Raw genomic sequence first — 20,156 nt, forward strand, 5'->3', positions numbered from 1 at the left:
TATTTCTGTGACTGGGGTGGGGTCATACAGTAAAAAAAACTGCAAGCCTTTTTGTAGAAAATGTAAAAATTAGGTCACTTCTGGTTTGACTATCCCATATTAGAAAAGGAAAGAGCAGATGAAGAGGAAAGCTCAGAAGAAAGTCAAAACATTACAGAAGATGTTGAAAGAGAAAGTGGTATGTGGAGGGGGGATACTGAAGAAAGCATAAACAATGAAGAGGTACATGGAAAGGAAAATAGTTCAAAGTACGAATATTGATTCACAGGAAGAGAACAGGTTTGCAGTTTAAGAAAGTGAAGTGGAAGAAGAGGAAAACTGGGAGAGGAAAAGTACAAGAAAGTGAAAATCAGCTACTGGGAAACTACAAGAGGGAAAAGAAAAATAAGATCTCTAAGATCTAGAAGTAAAACACTTTAGAAAAGGAAAAGAATGATATGGGAACTTTATCGCTAAATACAAATATCGTTAGAAATTATATAAGAGGTTTTGTGCTGGTGGAATGACATAAAAAATAAACGTTGATGTTTTTGCTTGCTATATACCTAATTTAGCATTCAGAACATATGTCTTTTTCTGAAATAAGTAAAAACTTTTCCACCAAGCTAACACTTTTTCATTTGTTCCAGTATCTCTCTCAGTTGACTTATTAAAATTTCATACTCGCCAAATGTCACACATATTGGTAATGTAATCTTTTCTTACATTTTGCCTCCTTCAGTTCATACATGCATGTCTGTACTACTGTCTTAATTACTAATACAAATAAACATATACTCATTGGCTATCCCTATTTTACTCTTCTCTTAATAATCATTTTTCCCATCTATCCATTTATCATAACTTGCACTCATGAATTTCCATAACATTTCTTTATTACATTAATACTTTTCTTCTATGCCGTATGTGTCTAAAATTGTTTTACTAAAACTCTTCAAAATTATGATGAAAGTATAGTACAAACACCTCTGTTTAGTGATTTTGTCCTAATTTATTAGATAGAACTTTTTCAGAAATAAAATTATGCTTCTAAAATCTGCCATATTGTTTTATGGCTCATTTTATCAAATACTTTGGCTAAGTCACATCAGTCTTACTAATGTCTTTATTTTCTTTCAGTATCATCTCTATTACTTCTTTTAACATTACTTTCACATCTCTTCCTTTTATAACATAAATCACTTCTTCTACTAACTCATCCAATACTTTCTCCATGCTTTTTGTTCTATATCCCCTAGTGTTATGGGCCTCCAATTTTTATATCTTTTCTGTCATCCTTTTCCCCATATAAATTGTATCATTCCACCACATATGACTTCTTCCATTATACCTTCCTTCCTCTATTCATTTAATATATTTTTTTAATTTTCTTTCATCTTTATTCATTTCCTTATAATACTCATAATGTATGCAATCTAATTGAGTTCCTATTAGTTTATCAAAATTCAGTTCAGCGAATGGCATTTTCAGTGCACTTATATCGAACATGCCATTCGTCAAACTGTCCATACTGAGATCGCAGTACAGTGAAGATAGGAAAATTTGCCCTTTCCTCACTGTAATGCAATCTTGGAGTTGGTATATATAATTAGTGGGGTGGGTGGGAGTGTAGCCCCCCACAAGAACAGAATTTGATGAACATCATTTCCGATGAAATGGCATTTGTTGAAGAGAGTTTTAGCTGATTTAATATAGACCCATCTAATCCTGATGCGGATAAAGTCTTTCATTCTTTTATCACATTTTCTAGTTCTTTTATTGTTATATCATTTTCTAAAAATTATTTCATTTTCAGACATTTTTTCACTTCCCATTCTTCTTGCCCATCCATTTCCTCTTTTTCATACATTTTCTCTACAAAACATTCCACCACATTCATAATATCTTCTTGTTTGCATTTTATATTTCCTCTGCATTTAAGATAGCACCAATTTATCCATCTTTCATTTTTACTTCTTTTCTTATAATGGGGAAAATTATCTTTCTTTTTTTTCAGAAAAACTCTTTGCCTATGTAACATCATTTTTACGTTTTCTCTATTTTTCATATATCTGTTTTTTTTCTATTTCCTTTATCTTATCAGTTCCCTTTTTTATTTTTTCTCATAATTCCATAAATTTTCTTTATAGTTCATCTTATTTATTTTTTATTTTTATTTCTACTTCTAAATTTTTATATTTTTGTATGTCTACTATACTACCCACCACTGTCTCCAGTTTGTATAAAATGGTTTCATTGTCATATGATTTTTTTCATAATATTTCTTTCTGTCTTATCACTTTTTCATCCTGTTTAAATTTTTTTTTACCTTTCCCTTTTTATTTCATTACCTTCTCCATTCTAGCCCATACTGCTCTGTTATCTGAAAACTCTACCACCTGTGCACCCTGTTATGCCTTTCATGTCTTTAGAATAAACTATATGATCAGTTTCCATCTCTAAGTGTCCATTGTCTGTTCTTTCCTACTTTTAAATATCCATTGTTTATTAAATCCTTTAACATCTTAATATCTGGTGTTATTTTTCCCTTTTCTTTCCCTTTCTCAGGTTACAGTTAAAATCTCTTACACTTACCACTGGCATATTTGCTAATACTTTATTTCTTCAAACAACTGTTTTCTCTCATATGAGTATATTCATAAATCACTATTAATCTTATACACTTTTGTCTCATGCTCATTTCACATATTGCCTACTCTTCCCAGTACTACTATCATTAACATCTAAAATTATTGTAGTTTTTCATTTTTTATATGAATTGCTATTTCAGAATGTCTCGTTTCCTACTGACCAAACTATGCTGCCTGTATTTGTTTCTTTTTTCTTCTTTGGTTCATCTGATATCTAATAAATGTGAGTATAAACTAGGTTTTACTTAATAGACCATGGCTTAAACAAGCAGTACCAGCTTGAGTCCTGTTTTGTTATTTTTAATAAGAACGCAAATTTATCTTTAACATGGATCTTACATTAAAAGTTATTATAACCGTCTGTTTTAGTAATTTGTATGCTGGCATCATTCCTATACAACTAGTTTTCCCTTTTTTACTTTGTTCTTCCTCAAAGAAAGTATGCATCACCTTTAAGGCTGGAAAACATTTCCTCAGTAATATATATATATATATATATATATATATATATATATATATATATATATATATATTTACATACATACATATATATGTGTGTCTATATTTTTTCAGATTACCAGTAACAGAGTAACAGTTATTCTCATGTCTATATTCTCAAACTAAAAATCCAGAATTACAAAACCATGCAAACAATAGTGCCCAAAAATAACTCTGGTTTAAGTGAACAAGAGGACAGTCAGTCATGAAATGAGTACAGTTTTGCAGGGGACAAGCAGCAATACATGCCATAACCTGTTATCTAATTACTCTCACCCTGAGATCCAACAACTTGAAAATTGTTTGAATACTACTTTTTGTATGACTAAAGAACTATATTAATTTTGAGGCCTTGTGCCCTCATCGAGACAATAATTAAAAATAGCAGGAATTCAAGTACCACTGCATTGATATCTGTTCTGGAGAAAATGTATACATCTTCTGAAGTTTGGATTACTTCTATGGCATTGCACATTAGTCTTCAAAATGCATTGAATTGACTTTGTTGATAGTATGACCTCACATGAGTCTTTGTGTGTAGGGGGACCATCATGAAAATGGAACTGATCCCATCATACTGACAGTAATATGTATATGATCATGATTAGCAGGGAATTGGCTGATCCTTTAATTCTAGGACATGGTATGCCCTGGGGTACTGTACTAGGTGCCTCACTATTTTTAGTTGACATAAATGCACTCATGGACTTGGGACTCCATTCCAAATCAATTGTCCTAGATGATGATACAAAACTTTGCTGTTTCATTGCAGACAATTTGATCTTGCAAACTTTCTTTTACAATTGATTATTTTCGTCTTGGGCTGCTACTTATTATTTAACAGTTATTGTATTGAAAATGCAGGCTATTGCATTTTTAAGCTTTCTTCATTTCATTGCATTGTATCTCATTACCTAAATGATATTGTTTGGTAACATTCTATTAACATGATAGAAGGAGAACAAACAATATCAAACAATATGACATTCTGTTTTATAGGTGTTATATTTGATTCACAACTTAATTTTATAATTTAACGAGCACATTAGTAATTTACATAGTTTGGTATTTCATACATTGGCTACCATGTACTGAATACAGTAATACAGCACTTGCAAGTTTTACTGGAAAGGTCCTTGTTGATGTCTGTACTGGACTATGATTTTTGCATTTATGCTGCTTTCTCTAGAATGACTGTAATAAATGAATATTCTGTATTATACAATGACCCCCATTAATATTCCAAAATGTGCACGCTGATTGGTCAGCGTGCACGTTGTAAATCAGACTTATACTAATGGAAAAAGGTCCGGTCGCCTGGACTTTTTCCATTAGTATGACTTTTATTTTTTTTACAGCAGCAGAGAATGCAAGTTCTCCGTTGCTTTTTAGAAACTGTCTCACTATGTTAAAGGAGTTTAACATAGCAAGACAGCTTTTAAAAAAGTAATGGAGATCTTCCTTTCTCCGCTGCTAAAAAAAAAAAACTAATGGAAAACAAAAAAACCGACGGGACCTTTTTCCATTAGTATAAGTATGATAATGTGCCAATGTGCCAAATCAGACCAATCTGTTGCATTCTGGGGATATACGTATGGAATTGTATAATACATTCATTCTGGTTATTACTAGAAATGAATATATCATCATAAATGCAAACATCCAGTAGAGTAGTCCAGCAATAGACATCAACATCTTTGTTTCCAGTAAAATTTGCAATATCTTTATTACTGCCTCTGTAACATGGTAGCCAATGTAAGAATTACCAAGAACAAAAAATTAAATTATAAAATTAAGTTGTGAATCAAACATAACACATATATAACACATATATAATTGAATGTGTGTGTGTGTTCTCCTCTATTGTTCTAATGAATCATGTTATAAAAAATTCATAAACAATAATGAGATACAATGCAATTAAATGAATAAAAAAGGGAGTAATGCAATAGCCTGGTTTTTCAATGTTATAAATAATGTTAAATAAGCAGTATATCAAGACTAAAAAAAAATAATTGATAAAAAAGTTGTGTTGAGCTGGAATTGCATCTGCAAACAGCAAAGTTTTGTATTGTCATCTCATCTACAATTGATTTGAATGATGGAGTCCCACGCCCATGTATTATATTGTCAACTAAAATGAGGCAGGACCTAGTACAAATCAGGTGAGCTCATGTCGTCCTATTACAAAAGGATCAGCCAATTCCCCCAATCCCAATCATATACGACATTACAATCATGACTCGTATGACAGTTCCATTTTTACAGGTCCCCCCTTCCACACACACACAAAAGTCACTATAAACAAAGTCAAAACAAGTCAAAATGAGATTTTTGATGATGCCTAAGAATCAAAGTTGAACTTTCAGATTCCTAAATTTTCAAAGAAACAGAGGATTACAGTAATGTACTACTCTTGTAAAAAAAAAAAACAAAAAAAAAATTGAAAGAAAAAATAAAGACTGTTTTTTAGAGGATTCAGTTTAAACCTTGAATCATAAGCTTCTTAACTTTTTCAGTAAAGGTATAGTAAAAAGAGAACAGAATTGTAAGTCACAAGAGATTTTTTACTTTATTACTGAACTATCCAGTAAAATCATTGATTTAAATCAATGACTACTAAAAGAGAAATCTTACAGTACTCTATCTGAGGAAACTTCAATACCATGGTGTCATAAAACAGAAAAAATGACTATTTAAGATTAACCCATACACCTGATATCAATCTCTGAATGATACATTGGACAGTTTCATCTAACCTGTAATTGGAAACCTTAACCTATAAATTAGCTATGTAGACTCCATGTCCATGTTCCTAGTGTACACAGAAATATTTCATTTACTGGAGTCTATACAGATAGAAGTGGATGTACAAGTCCACAAATATGTACATAATTCCTCTGAAAAGGTTACATCACATACAGTACTAGTGAAAAATAAATTGTAAAAATTCAAGGGAAAATGAATAATTAATTTTTTTCACCAATCTCCACTTGTTTGCACTACGTACCACAGTGCATAAAAATGCTTAACGCAACAAAAAATTGATAAAATAAAACTATTGATAAATGTATTTCTCAGAAATGTACTGTAGGGCCTTGCATCAGGTATGTATAATGGTGCATTAGTGCTGTTTCCCAGCTCACACAGGTATGTTCCATGTAGTATCCAGGCTGTCAGCATGAATATGTATGCAAATGAGTTGAAGATGTTGAATTACCAAAAGGAGCAACTGTGTCTTTAGATCCTTTTTGTGTTGGCTCCTACATGGTGTTGATATTCCCAGTGGGTGTGGATTACATCAGTGGGTGTGCCATGTTACTTTTAGGAGATTTTGTGGTCAGTGCACATGTTTGTGTGGCATGCCGCATAGCCCAGCTTAGCCTAGCATGTTCATGCAAACCAACCCCCCCAAGGCACAGTGGTGACGTAGAAAGCAATCATTTAGAACTGGATATCTTCAATTAAGAATATTTACTTCTGTATGTTAAGCTACACGGTGCTTAGTGCCATATTGCACAAATCAGTAGGACCTTTAAATCAAGTTGATTATCTAAACAGCTAACATGAATCTGAATTAGCCAATCCCACATGGTAGACCTACACCACAACTGTATAAAGTATGCATATACCCTACAGTCTGGTTTTTCCTCAATATTCTGAACCATTGGACTACACATTTGGGAATTTTAAACTGAGATAATGCTAGGGGCTGCTGCAGCTATTCTACATTTGTATGTGTTAGAGGCTGAAGGCAATGGTGCTGATGCTGATGACCATAGGCCTAGGCTGAGGAAGAGAAGAGTTTTCAGGCCTAGGGTAACCTACCAAGAGCTACATGAGCTGGAGACTGTAGAACACTACAGGGTGGACAGGGACATATAACAAGAGCTCACTGAGGTCTGCCGTCCTCAACTCAGAGCCAAAGCTAACATAGGGAAACCCATCCCAGTGGAAACAAAGGTATGTGTAGCCCTTGGGATACTAGCTACAGTACTTTTCCATAACCAAATGGGCACATGATAGGGTGTCACAGGCATTTGCATCCAACATACTCCACCATTTTCTGAATGATATGCTCCCATATGCCAGTGAGCGGGTTCACTACATAATCCCGACCTTTTGAAATACCGAATTTCAAAAGCTCGAGACCATGTAGCCGAAACCCCAAAATACCGAAAGGCCAGATGCATGAAATTCAAAATCCCAATGGGAGATATTGAATTAGCGCTTCTGGTGTTGCGGTTCAGGTAAGTATGTGTGTGTAAGTGTGTTTATGAGGGGATTTAGTGTGTGTAAGTGTATGTTGTGACTGTGATGTGTGTGTGTGTGTGAGGGACTGTAACGTGTGGGTGTGAGTTTGCCTTGTTTGTCTGTGTGATCTCGGAGTTAGAATATTTAAGTAGTGGGGTGTGTGCCCCCCTGCATATCTGTAGTGTGATATGTTTGATTGTGGGGGAAAGCTATGTGTATGTGTGTGCTGTATGTGTGTTAGACGTTCAGGATTTTAAATTTCTTGCTTGTGTAGTTTCGGTATTTAGGGGTTTCGGGTTTATAGTCTCGAGTTTTTGAAATTCGGTATTTCAAAAGTTCAGGATTATGTAGTGAACCCCAGTGAGCACATATCTTTCCTCCTTGACTTTCAGGTAAGGCCCCGCAATATGCAACACTTCTGCCATGTAGCACACTACCCTGAAGTACTGGGTGCAATAGATTGCCTTCATGTACACATCAAGGCACCTCCTAGTGAGTAGGGTAAAATCTACATAAAGCGCAAATGATACCACTTTATCAACTGCAAAGTCACGTGCAATGCCCAGGGGATTATCATGGGTGTGTGTGCTGACAACTCTGGCAGTTATCATGACTCCATATCTGTAGAACATCACAGCTGTATCAAATGTTTGCTAGTGGGGACAACCCACATGGCCATCTACTGGGGGATGCTGGCTACATTCTGCAATCGTGGATGATGACACCCATCACAAATGCACACACACCTACTGAAGGATGCAATAATGAGGCACATGCACAAACTAAGAACATCATAGATCATGTGTTTGGGCTTCTGAAGACACAGTTCTGGTGCCTTGATATATCTGGTGGAGCCTTGCAGTATACCCCAGCCACATGTGCACAGATATTCACAGTATGTTCTATGCTACACAATATGATCCTGCGGAAACAGCTGCAGCAGGATCAGCAAAGGGGAGGGATACACAGCCTCCTACCAGTGCCTAGGTTACCACAGCCACAGTGACAGGAAGACTTGGACAAGGAACCCCCTGTTGATGTCTGTGTAGGCAGACATAGGCATGCCCAGTACACCCTTGCTTTGGCTAAAAGACAATGCATATCACATTCACTGACAACCTAGGCACCTTACTCCTACTCACATGCAGATAGTAACAGTGATGCCAGCCAATACCCACATCCTGTACCTATCCATGTATTGGATGTGGGTATTGGCTAACACCTTACTCCTACTCACATGTAGATAGTAACAGTGATGCCAGCCAATGACCAAATTCTGTACCTATCTATGTATTGGATGTGTACTGCTTTCATCACACAGAGTCAGCCCTGAAATACAGTCCTGTTAACTGCTGCACTTGCAAGGTAAGGCAATAACCTACACAGTACACTAGTGGATTGTTATGTTAAGTCATTGTAGCTATGGACCGGGTACAATATGCAGGCATCTATTCTAGCCTCTTTGGACAGACAGTGCATCCACACTGGACTGCTGACACCCATTCCACTAACATGACATCATTTGTATGCCATAGACCTTATGCATGGAATATTCATGTAATCCTACTGCAACAGATTACTGGTACATCATTCAAGGGACATGTTGGAAAGGGAGGTTAAATGATAGACTGTGTGTCCTAGCAGAACATGTGCATTACCTCCTTACCCTCAAAACAGCACTGTCCCCATGTTACTGCCATAATATTAACAGTGTGCTGTATGACTTCTCACACAGTTAGTATGCCACACAGCATCAGTACAGTAATGTACAATCTGAACATACATTTTATGTGTAACTTAACTGGGAATAGCACAGTACACGTTTATGCAGGTGATGGTGTGGTGAGTGATTCCTTGCTCATATAGCAGCTTCTGTGGCTCAAATGGTTAAGGCAAGTAGGTAGTGTGATGGTGGCCAGGGTTCTAATCCTGAAATATCCCCTTATGTCGCATATGAACTAGCAGTATGTATGCTCTTTTACAGACTGTCTGTGTGTGTGCTATACTAGTATGACTGTAGTTCATATATTAAATACACAAGTGCATCTGTGCCAACTTTCTAGGACCTATTTAAAAACTCCTTCAGTACTATTGGATAAGGTATTATGAGAATTGTAAAGGCTGGGACTTAAAACCATAAATCAGCATGTGAATGTAGAACACACATCTAGTAGCTCCTGGAAAATTATGTAGTATAAGAATATAATAAAAGTTGTGAATGAAAATTTGTTGTGGTGTGAGTCATATGGAATTGACAGAACCATATGTAGCACACTGAGCAATAAATCAGAACAACCAGGTATTGATGCACTCTTGATAAGATGGATAGCTGCATGGCTTACATATAGGATATGGCAAGTATCATACAGTAATTGGTCAATTGATACCTGTGGTTATAGTCAGGGTACCCCACAGGGAGCTGTACTAGGGCCAAATTTGTTTACATATCTTTGTACACCTATCTTTGTCATCACATTTGTTCTACAGTCTGTATGTAGGTGGCTTGAAATTGGGTATACTGTTTAAATGTGTTACAGATTGGGTTTGTCTGCACAATAACTTGGCTGCAGGAGGATCAGATGCTATTAAATACATCAGAATATAAGCATATGACATGTGAAAGACAGAAATAGGAAGGTGAATATTACCTACAGCACACAATGAATGAAACAGTAGATTCATTAGAGGAACTGGGTATATAGGTAGATCCAGCTTAGAGTGTTCAAAATCACCTCAGAACCCTGACCTGCAGTACAGCTAGGTGTGGGATGGAGTCAGTTTATGCAACAGTAACTCCCAGGTGTAAGCAGTGCACCTCCAACTTTGAGTTGCTAAGCAACATGTAAACAAGTTAAAATGCCACTGAGCATGCTCACACACTTGGGTAAGCAGAGTGCAACTATATTGCCCCTAGCACAAGTTTGTCTACAGAAATATATATTTTTTAAATATTTGTATATTTATAAACAGCGCCATATAAATGAATATATAGCGTGTATGTCTGTATTACCCTACATACACAGATGAGGGATAGTAAAGCTGCACTATTACACTTATACAGTTGGATGAAGGACCACAAGGAAAGGTTCAACATTACATAATACACTTACAGAAACTTGCAACTGTATAGAGTAGCATATGTTGCAATCATAGGACTTTTGAAGTTTACAGTCATGGCAATCATCACCTATCATTTGTAAATGATATCACATTTGACAGCAGAACACAATGTACTGTGAAACACACATAACCATAAATCACACCTGTGTACTTGCAAACAGCTGGATGGTGGTGAGTCATACCACATCTCTCTAACAGACTATGTGGAACCCTTGAAATCTATGGCATGGTATATGAATATGAATATGAATATATACATATATTGTGAAGTCATATGTATGCATCTACACCAGCAACAACATCCACATGCACCACAGCCCTCTCTGTCTGCTTGATTTTACCAGACACACATCAACAACTGAGCAATTGTTGTATGGTATTATGTTGTGTGCCCACTCATTCACAGGGTAAATGTACTTTTACCAAAGGCCTGCCCGTACAAATGCAAACACATATGACCAACATATGTACTTTTGACTTACAACTAGGTTACAAAACAGTTCTTTGACTGTTAGGCTACTAGCTGCAGTTGACAGTAGGACACTGTGTGACTATGCAGGTCTCCAAACCTGTTAAACACAGGGCTTGTTTATGTTCTGTAAGATAACTTCACCTGCAGTCATTTGTAATATCAGATGTAAACTGTGGCATGTGCAATAGGTGCCGTACTCTGTAGTGTGTAAAACTAGATAGGAAGGGGTTCTAATCTCACATCAGCCCACTTGGTGTGCATGTGTGTGTATGTGCATCTCCCCACAAAGCAAATGTTAAGGCAAAACTGCAATAGTTCTGCACTTTCCGGCCTTTGCACTTGGTACAGCCCTCCAAACCCTTGTCCTCCACAAGGCCTGCAGATATCATCCCCCATAAGAGTACATGACACCATGTCACTGCCAGACTTTAGCCGTGATGCATACAATAAGTACTGTGATCTCTACTAATCTCACTCCAGCCCACTTGATGTGTGTATGTGCATCTCCTTACAAACCAAGTGTGAATCACACAATGACTTAAACACCAGGAGGATTTTCCAGTGTTTGTGTGTCTTTGTAGACTTGGCAGAGGAATGAGGGTCAGCAGGGCTAGACAGAATATATGTGTGTAAATGAGAGAGAGGGAGGAGGAATTGTGAGGATGCAGGGAGTAGAGGAGTGGTAAGGTGTGGAAGAGTTTAAGTACTTGGGATCAACAGTTCAGAGTAATGGTGAAATGGTGAAGAAGAAGAAGAAAGAAGAGAGTACAGGCAGGGGAATGGGTGGAGTGAGAGGAGGAGTGATTTGTGACAGGACAGAAAGTATCCGTGAGAGTGAAGAAAAGAAGGTCTACAAGAGTGAGATGGGTTATGCTATGTTATATGGACAAGACAGTGGCATTGACAAAAGGCAGGAGTCAGAGAGCTGGAGAGCAGAGTTAAAGAAGAGATTTGCAATCGGGTGTGAGATAGGATGGATTAGATTAGAATCTATTATCGGAGGGAGTCAGCTCATGTTGGACAGTTTGGTTTGAAAGAAAGAGAGAGAGATTTGTGGTTTTGGATGTTGGACATGAGGGATGATGGAAAAGGGGTGGAAAAAGAAAAAAGAAATGGAGCTGATGATGCTGCTGCCAGGTGAGGCTAAGGATGGAGCTGAGATGAGGTGATGCAGACCTTCAATCTCATGTCCTCCACAAGGCCTGCTGATGTCATCCACCATAAAAGTACCTGATGCTATGTCACTCAGACTTAAGCTATGGCGCATGCAATAAGCACTGTGATCTTTAGTGTGTACAACTAGATAGGCAGGGGTTTTCCACTTGGTGTGTATGTGCATTTCCCCCCAAATCAAATGTGAAGAGAAAACTGTAATGGCTCTACACTTTTTGGCCTTTGCACTTGATACAGGCCTCCAAACCCTTGTCCTCCACAACATCTGCTGATGTCATTCACTATAAGAGTATAGGTCTCCATGTCACTGTTGGACTTAAGCTGTGGTGTATGCAATAACTACTGTGATCTGCAGTATGTAACACTAGACATGTAGGGGTCCTAATCTCACTCCAGCTTACATGGTGTATGTGTACTGTACAAATACACTTGTAGTGTTAATGTTCTAATTGAATCCATGTTGGTGTGTATGAATGTTGGCCAATGTTTCACATCAGCCTATGATATCATAGTATCAGTGTAATGTACTAGGCTAATGGCCCTAGGGCCCTTATAATCCTAAACAAAGTTTTACCCTTACTAACACAATAAACAGCTATTGCCCCTGTCCAGGAGGTACACAGGTGGAACGACTGTGTTGTAATAATGGTCACACATCCAATTGTACAGATTGGATCAGTAAAGGGCCAATAGGGTGCTCTGTTTGACATGAAGTGGAAGTCTGTTCCAAAGTTGTGTTAACCTCTGGTAGAGAATTATCTCCCTCCAGCAGATGTTAGTAATGTTACATACCAAGTTAAGTTCTTAACTGTGAGTAAATTAGTTGTCAAGCTAAGTTATGCATATCCAGCATTTTGCAGTAAAGCAGGGTCAGAGATTGCCTGCTATGCAAGGTAGAGATCACCTTGGAGTAGTATGTATGACACACAGTACATTGATGGTGATTTCAGGCAAAACCCATGGAACAGATGCTGAAGACTTGAATCATCTTTGTGAGGACCCTTTGTGGTCACCCCAATTGCCATAGCTGTTTAGAGAGGTACATAACAAATGGGCCATTACACTCAAATATTGGCCAGATGAGGAAGACTACATGGAGGTTATAATTATTTTTTTACCAGAGAAAATGTCCTTATGTATTACTTGAGCAAGATAGAATGCCCTACTCTCCATTGTGTAGACATGGTGATCCAAGTTAAGGTAGTTGCCAACATGTGTCATTGGGTCTCTCACCCCTGAATATGTATGTAAGGTGTTGCTATTGCTGTGGTACTTAGCAGAAACACTACTGTTACTGAAAGGTGTGAGGATACATATATTTGCATGAACTTTATGGCTATGTGTGTGGTATAATCATCTGTTCATGTAACACCCTCTTGTAGGATGTTGCTATGGTGTGGAGATTCTATGACCACTTCCAGCTAGCAGGCATCATGAAACATTGTCAGCCTCAGACATTTACGTTGTGTTTGTAGTTTGGAGAAATGGATTCCAAACAACAGAGGACACAGGACTGAACCCTGTGGGACACCACTGGTTACAGCTCTGCTATTGGAGGTGGATTCCCCTATTTTGAGTATATGACTTCTATCAGGCAGTTAACAACCCTTCTAATGATATAAGGATTGAGGCCTAGGTGGGTGAGGTTGTGGAAAATGCCTGAGTGGGGTATAGTGTTAAATGCTTTTTATAAATGGAAGTAGTTTGTGTGCACAGCTTTTCCATCAGCCAGGTCCTCAGTGATTGTCTCAAAGAAGTCCAGCAGGATTAACAGGTATGATCTCACTTTGGCAAATCCAAACTGAGTAGGATAAATAAATTGAACATTACCTACATTCTTGTTGATAAGTTCCATGATGGTCTGTCCCATGGCCTTGCAGATATGGCTAATGATGATGATAGGCATATAGTTTCCAGGATCAGTGGACGCTTCACCTCTGTGCAATGAGATAACAGTGGCTGTTTTCCAGTCAGCTGGGATGAAGCCAGTGGTTACATTATGAATTCAAAAAGTTCTCAAGGCTGTTAGAAGCTCATGTTGGAGCCCATGTAGGAAACAGCTTTGGACATTATCAGATCCCATAGATGCTGTGCTTTTGTCCTTAGAGAGACCAGTTATCACATGCTCTGCAGACATACAAGGTAGGGGACATGTGGTAGGGATGACATGCAGTACATGTGTTGGGGACAGGGGAGTGAGGTTTCACAGAAACTGTTGGTCAAAGGATCAGATATGTCTACAGCACCAGTATAAGTGGTATGACAGACCAAGTTTAGCACTAATCAGGCCCTTTCTTTTTAGGTTACAGATGTTGCTGTAGAATGTCATGTGGTTGTCCTTTGTGGAGGAAGGTAATTTGGACCCATACTTTGTTTTGGAGGACTTTGTATCACCTCTCATCTGCTTGTTCATGCTGCTGAGGTAATGTTACTAGTTCAGAGGGCTCCCTCATCGTCTTAGGGTGCAGTGTCTCCTTCTTACTGTAACACCTGTTAATGTCAGTTGTCCACCAGGCAGGGTTGCTCTTCAATGAGGAGCTTGATATGCACCTATCAGGTACAGCCGATGCAATGCAGTTATACAGCTGCTTTTATAAGGCATTGGTGTATAGCTCAGCATAATTTTCAGTTCCTTCTCAGGGGGGGAGATGCAGTGAAGCTATTGATACTATCCTATAAGAGGTTATAATCTGCTTTGTTGATGTTTATGGCTTTATTTTCTGCAAGGGGGGTGTCAGGTGTGATACTTACACTGAATAGGACCAATTAGTTGTCAGAGCTCACCGAGGAAGAGCACACATTGACGGTGTTACAGTGGTCCCTCATATTGGTAAGTACACCATCCAGTATGTAGTCTCCCTTTATGGGAGTGTCACCCAGCTGGTCTAGGGCATTGTGGTCAATGAGTTCAAGATACCTTTGTGCAAGTGACTCTCAGCATGACTAATATACCCAGTGGGTGGGTAGTTACAGTCACCCAACACCATGGTGTCAGGATGCATTGTAATAGGCTCAAGTAGATGCAAATAAGCAGAGTGGGTGTCCTGATTCATGGCTGGGGCTCCTGTAGCTGGCAATTATTTGAATAGGTGCTTACAAACAGTCCAGACCACTTGAATTGTCTGCAGGGCATCATATTGTGTAACAATCTGGATGTGTATGTATCCTTAATGAATATTTATACACCACCACCATTACTTTGCATGCCATCAGTTTGAGGTCTGCACGTGTGTAAGGAGTTGTACACTGGTATGGCTGTGTTGCTCTCCACAGCCTTTATCCAGGTGTCTGTGACTGCACAAATGTCTGCGTCCTCCAAGGTGAGGTCAGCTTCCAGTGGGTGGAGATTTGTGTTGACACTCCTAGCATGTAGCAGAGTAACCTTGAGGTTGTTTGTAGACAGGCTTTTTACAGTGGCATTTTGTACCTGGAACACCACCGAAAAAGGGCACTATGGGTGGTGCCAAGAGCCTTGGCCAGTAGCCAAAATACAATGGGTGACAGATGACGGCCATATATGCCAAGGCATCAAGGTGTGTTGAGAATGTCAAACCCAGCCAACAGATAGTGGATCCCCATCAAATGACACCATATACTAAGCCAAGTATGGAAGTCAATTGTTTTTGTTTTGTATTGATTCATACTCCCAGATGAAGGTAATAAGAAGCCAAAGGCCAAGGGCATCCCTGCCTGACACACATAGTCTAATAGCTCAGTCATGCTTCTCTTCATACAGTCTAGAGAGGTATGTCTCACATCGTACACAACAACAATAACTATGACGTAGTCATAACAGTACCTGTTGTTCCCAGACTTGAGTGCATGTGTGATATACTGTATCAGGACACCTCACAGACAGCTGACCATGACCTTTCACTTATGTAGCCTGTTGGGAGGGACATCAGTGTGTGTCATGATGGAATCACATATAGCTTACAAGTTTGATATAGTTTTTTGCCTTAAGGCTTTGAGGGGTGAGACAGTGGTGCATGAACTATTATGTGTACTGTTCTGCAAAGGGAGAATATGTAGCATGCTTGTGTGTTTGTTTATGAGGTGTCTGGTGTGCACATATGTTACTGGAAAGGAGCTCTGCATATGTAGGTATGTGCGCTGTGGTTTGGGGTGGAGTGGGGTGTGCATATTGGCAATCTGCTCATTGTTGGATGTATTATATGTTTGCAGTGAAGATGTGGATGTCCTTGCTTGCACTGGGAAAGTGTATGACTTTACAGTCATTAGTTTGCCCTTGCACATCTAAAATGCCTGTCAAACAACTAGACAGCAACTGGATGATATGTGACATTATGTGAGAACACAGTGTTGTGCCCTGGGAACATAAATGTATAGTATGACATTTACTAGGACATGTGGGAGGAACAGCAACATTGCCCAAAGGTGGCCACTCCTCTGCAGTAAGCCTCACATCCTTGTCACCCAGATCACCACCATGACACTCCTTAAGGGCAGGCTGCATGATTTGCTGTGAAACTTTTATCATACCTAACATGGATCACTGGTGCTGTGGAGCTTGCTACAGCAAACTTGGGCATCTATGTCACCTGATATTCACCATTATATTGTCATGCAGCAGCTCTCCTCCTTATCACCATCAGGTCAGTACCCTAGTGAAGCCCTATGGGCCTCAGAACCCATGTCATAAGACATGCAAATGTCAAATGACTGGTCTGGTTGTTAATCAAGGCATCTACCTGGAAAAGGCTACAAGACGCCTACACAGCCTTGCATCATCTGGGATAATTGTGTGGATCAACAAGCGTGCTGTGGCCTGCTTCATATCTTGAGCTTGGTGCTAACATTTTGCTTCATGTGAGAGAAGGAAAGTGGAAGCTTTGTATCCCAGCAGAGTGTGGCCATGGTGAGACCACTAGTAGTAGTAGCCAGGCAGCAGCAATTCTGATGACTCCCCACTTTTCAGCAGTCGGCACAAGGTGAGTCTTTGTTTTCAGTAGGCACTGTTTGATTAGTGTCTAACTTCAGAATAACTGCATATATACTTCATCCTTAACTGTACATGGTGTACACATTAGTTTCCCCTCCAGTGTTTGGCAGTGTTTTGTACAGACTCAGAAGTCCTATGTAACCTAAAAGCATTCTACCTTTGCTGCACTCTAGTTCCGCTGTAGGTGTAACACATCTAGGGATCAATGTCATATTACCAGTACAGTTCTACAACAGGCTTACTGACATAATCACATATCTATAACTATATTCCACCGTATGCATCATGTTAGAGACAGAAAGATTACATACCTGACAGAGTACAATTTACCTGTTTTGAAAAAAAAATTATATGTCTTGTGCCAAGTTCATATGAAGTAGCTCTCGTACACAATGGTTTCCCTAGCTAGCAGTTTTACTTTTCAAGTTGGTCCTCATTATCAGGAGAGTGCCTTGAAACCAATCTGTGGTTGAATTATGCTAATTGAAGTATACACAGGTGATTTGCAGTGTAATCAGGCAATCCCCCTGCAACTATTGCAGGGGATTTAAGTCTCAATGTAGAATCCATCCCCTTTCTCATATGATGGGCTGGAAATGCTGGGTATAAATATTATGTCAGCACAGAGACAATGTTTGTAGTAGATATTTCTTACATACAGATATGTGTGTGCTACAGGCTGAAACTGATGCTGCTGCAGGCAAGAAGCATAGTAAGACAGGCTGCAGAATGTGGAGGACAACAACACTTATGAGTAAAGGTGTGACCACTGGCAGCTCTGGTGTACAACCAGAGCCAGATTATAGGAACCCATCCCACAGGTTATTGAGGTACGTGTTTAAGGTAAGTATGTTAGCCAAATATATCATTAACAGAGTAATACGCAACATGTTTATTGTGTACTTCAACAACATAGAGGGTCCATATACCATTATGTCAACCATTTGGGCAAGTACCAAGCCATCTGTTACATTATGGTAGTCATTTGGAACGTGTGTGCTGGCAGTCCTTGTTGATAGCAGGACCTCCATATGTGTATGTTAGGTGTGCAGCTTTGCTATCTGCAACATCATTAGCAAATGATTGTGTGCTGCAGTCTTATATTAGAGGGTCTCCTTTACTTTGCCAAAGTTAAAAATACCTTTGAATGCATATTAATGCATGACCTCACTTTTTTTTTTCAATTTCTCCAAGTCTTTTGGCTTTCTAATACCATGACAGGAATGGCCCCATTCCTAAGTCAAAGTACAATTAAAGTTCATGAAATTAGTAATTCTTCAATCTTTGATGTCAGCCAGAAGAGCTCTTTGCAATACCCGCAATGTACCCAGTAATACCTCCTTCTGCAATTCGTATAGGGTTACATGCATTGGTAACATATCCAAATATGATTGTAGATTCTTTTTTATAAGACCTGTTGAGCCTACTACTATTGGAACTGTCTGGGTATCGTCTTTCCACATTGCTCTTGTGTCTGCCTGAAAATTCTGATATTTTATGACTTTGTGTCTCTCTGTACACAAGACACTGTAGTCACTGCGAGTGGCAATTTCAATGATCAATGCTACGTTTGTCTTATTTTCATGGGCCATTATATCTGGTTTTATAGCATTTATCTTTTGAACTGTTGGTAATGAGTGATTCCATGTGATGTAGACTTCATCATTTTCTATGATGCTTGGTGGCTCATGTTTTCAGTGTTTTTCAGCCACTTCAATTCCATAATGTTAGCACAATCCCCACTGCAACATTATTATGCCTTTCAGTATACAGTCCTGCCATTAGTATGTCACAACCAGCAGCAAGGTGTGCAACTGTTTCCACTTTTTTACAAAACCTACATTTATCTGTTTCTCTGACATGTTCAATGGACTTTGTAAACCAATGTGCATGTAGCTCACTATCTTGGGCCACCAGTATTAACCTTTCATCTCTTGGTTTGAATTTGCCTCTCCTTAACCATTTCTGCTTTCAATCCTGATCAATATGAGGTTCTTCCAGAAGTTTTCTATACTTGCAACTATATTTATGCATCTTCCACATTTCTTGCCTTCTCATCTGGTCCTTCACCCTATATTCTTTCTTTTGTTTTTTGGCTGCCTGATTTTTATCTACTTCTGGTTTGATTTCCATTGCTGCTTGACTCCAATATTCTACTGCTAAATTAAGCAGAGAAGTCATCTTAGATTTATTCTCTTCATGTTTCAAAACTTTCACTACATTTGGGTCTTGTGAGGTCAGCAGATATGTGTGCAGTCTTATGATTGCAGATCTATACATGTAATCAATTTGAAAGAAGCCCATCCCTCTTTCAGAATGGAGACTATATAATCTTGATATGCACTAATTTATATAAATCATTTGGGGAGTATGAAGTATCCTTCTTGTTTATTTTCTAATCTATCCAACACATTTTGGGGCCAGTCACCCCCTCTAAAACTGTAAGTCAGGACAGGAAGAGCAAATTAGTTTATAGCGTGAATTTTGTTCCTAAATGACCTCACACTGTATGCAATTCGTAGTGTTGCTATAGGGCTATGTCAACTGCATTCCTATCTGCAGGCCTTTGCCGTCCATCATTGAACAGCAAAAATTCCATTTGAAATGCATTGGGTAGATAAATAGTTGATGACACAGTTAGTCATTGCAGAATTCATGATAATGTACTTTAAATGCTACACCCCCCCCCCTGGATTTGAACCCATGAGCATATGTGCCAAAAAGTACTGTTTACAAAGTACTTAAAAGACTGAGCTACTGAGTCCATGTTACAGCAGGTGTATATTTCAAGATATCAGTGCATACTTACAGGCTGTGACATACCTCATTTATATCCATTATTATGTGCATGGGTTTGATAGGGATATATCTCTCCACCAGAGTCCCAGTTAAACATCTATTTTGCCATTAATGTATTAGCAGGTATATTTTTATATGTTGCTGATAGAAGAGCACATTTACCTGCTGTTAGAGACCTCATTTACATTCATTATTTTGTGTCTGGCTTTCTAGTAGTGTAGTCCTGTACCAGACTCCAAGTTACATT

This window comes from Protopterus annectens, chromosome 4.part0, assembly GCF_019279795.1.
Source record: "Protopterus annectens isolate FY-2018-M chromosome 4.part0, PAN1.0, whole genome shotgun sequence".
Classification (NCBI taxonomy): domain Eukaryota; kingdom Metazoa; phylum Chordata; order Ceratodontiformes; family Protopteridae; genus Protopterus; species Protopterus annectens.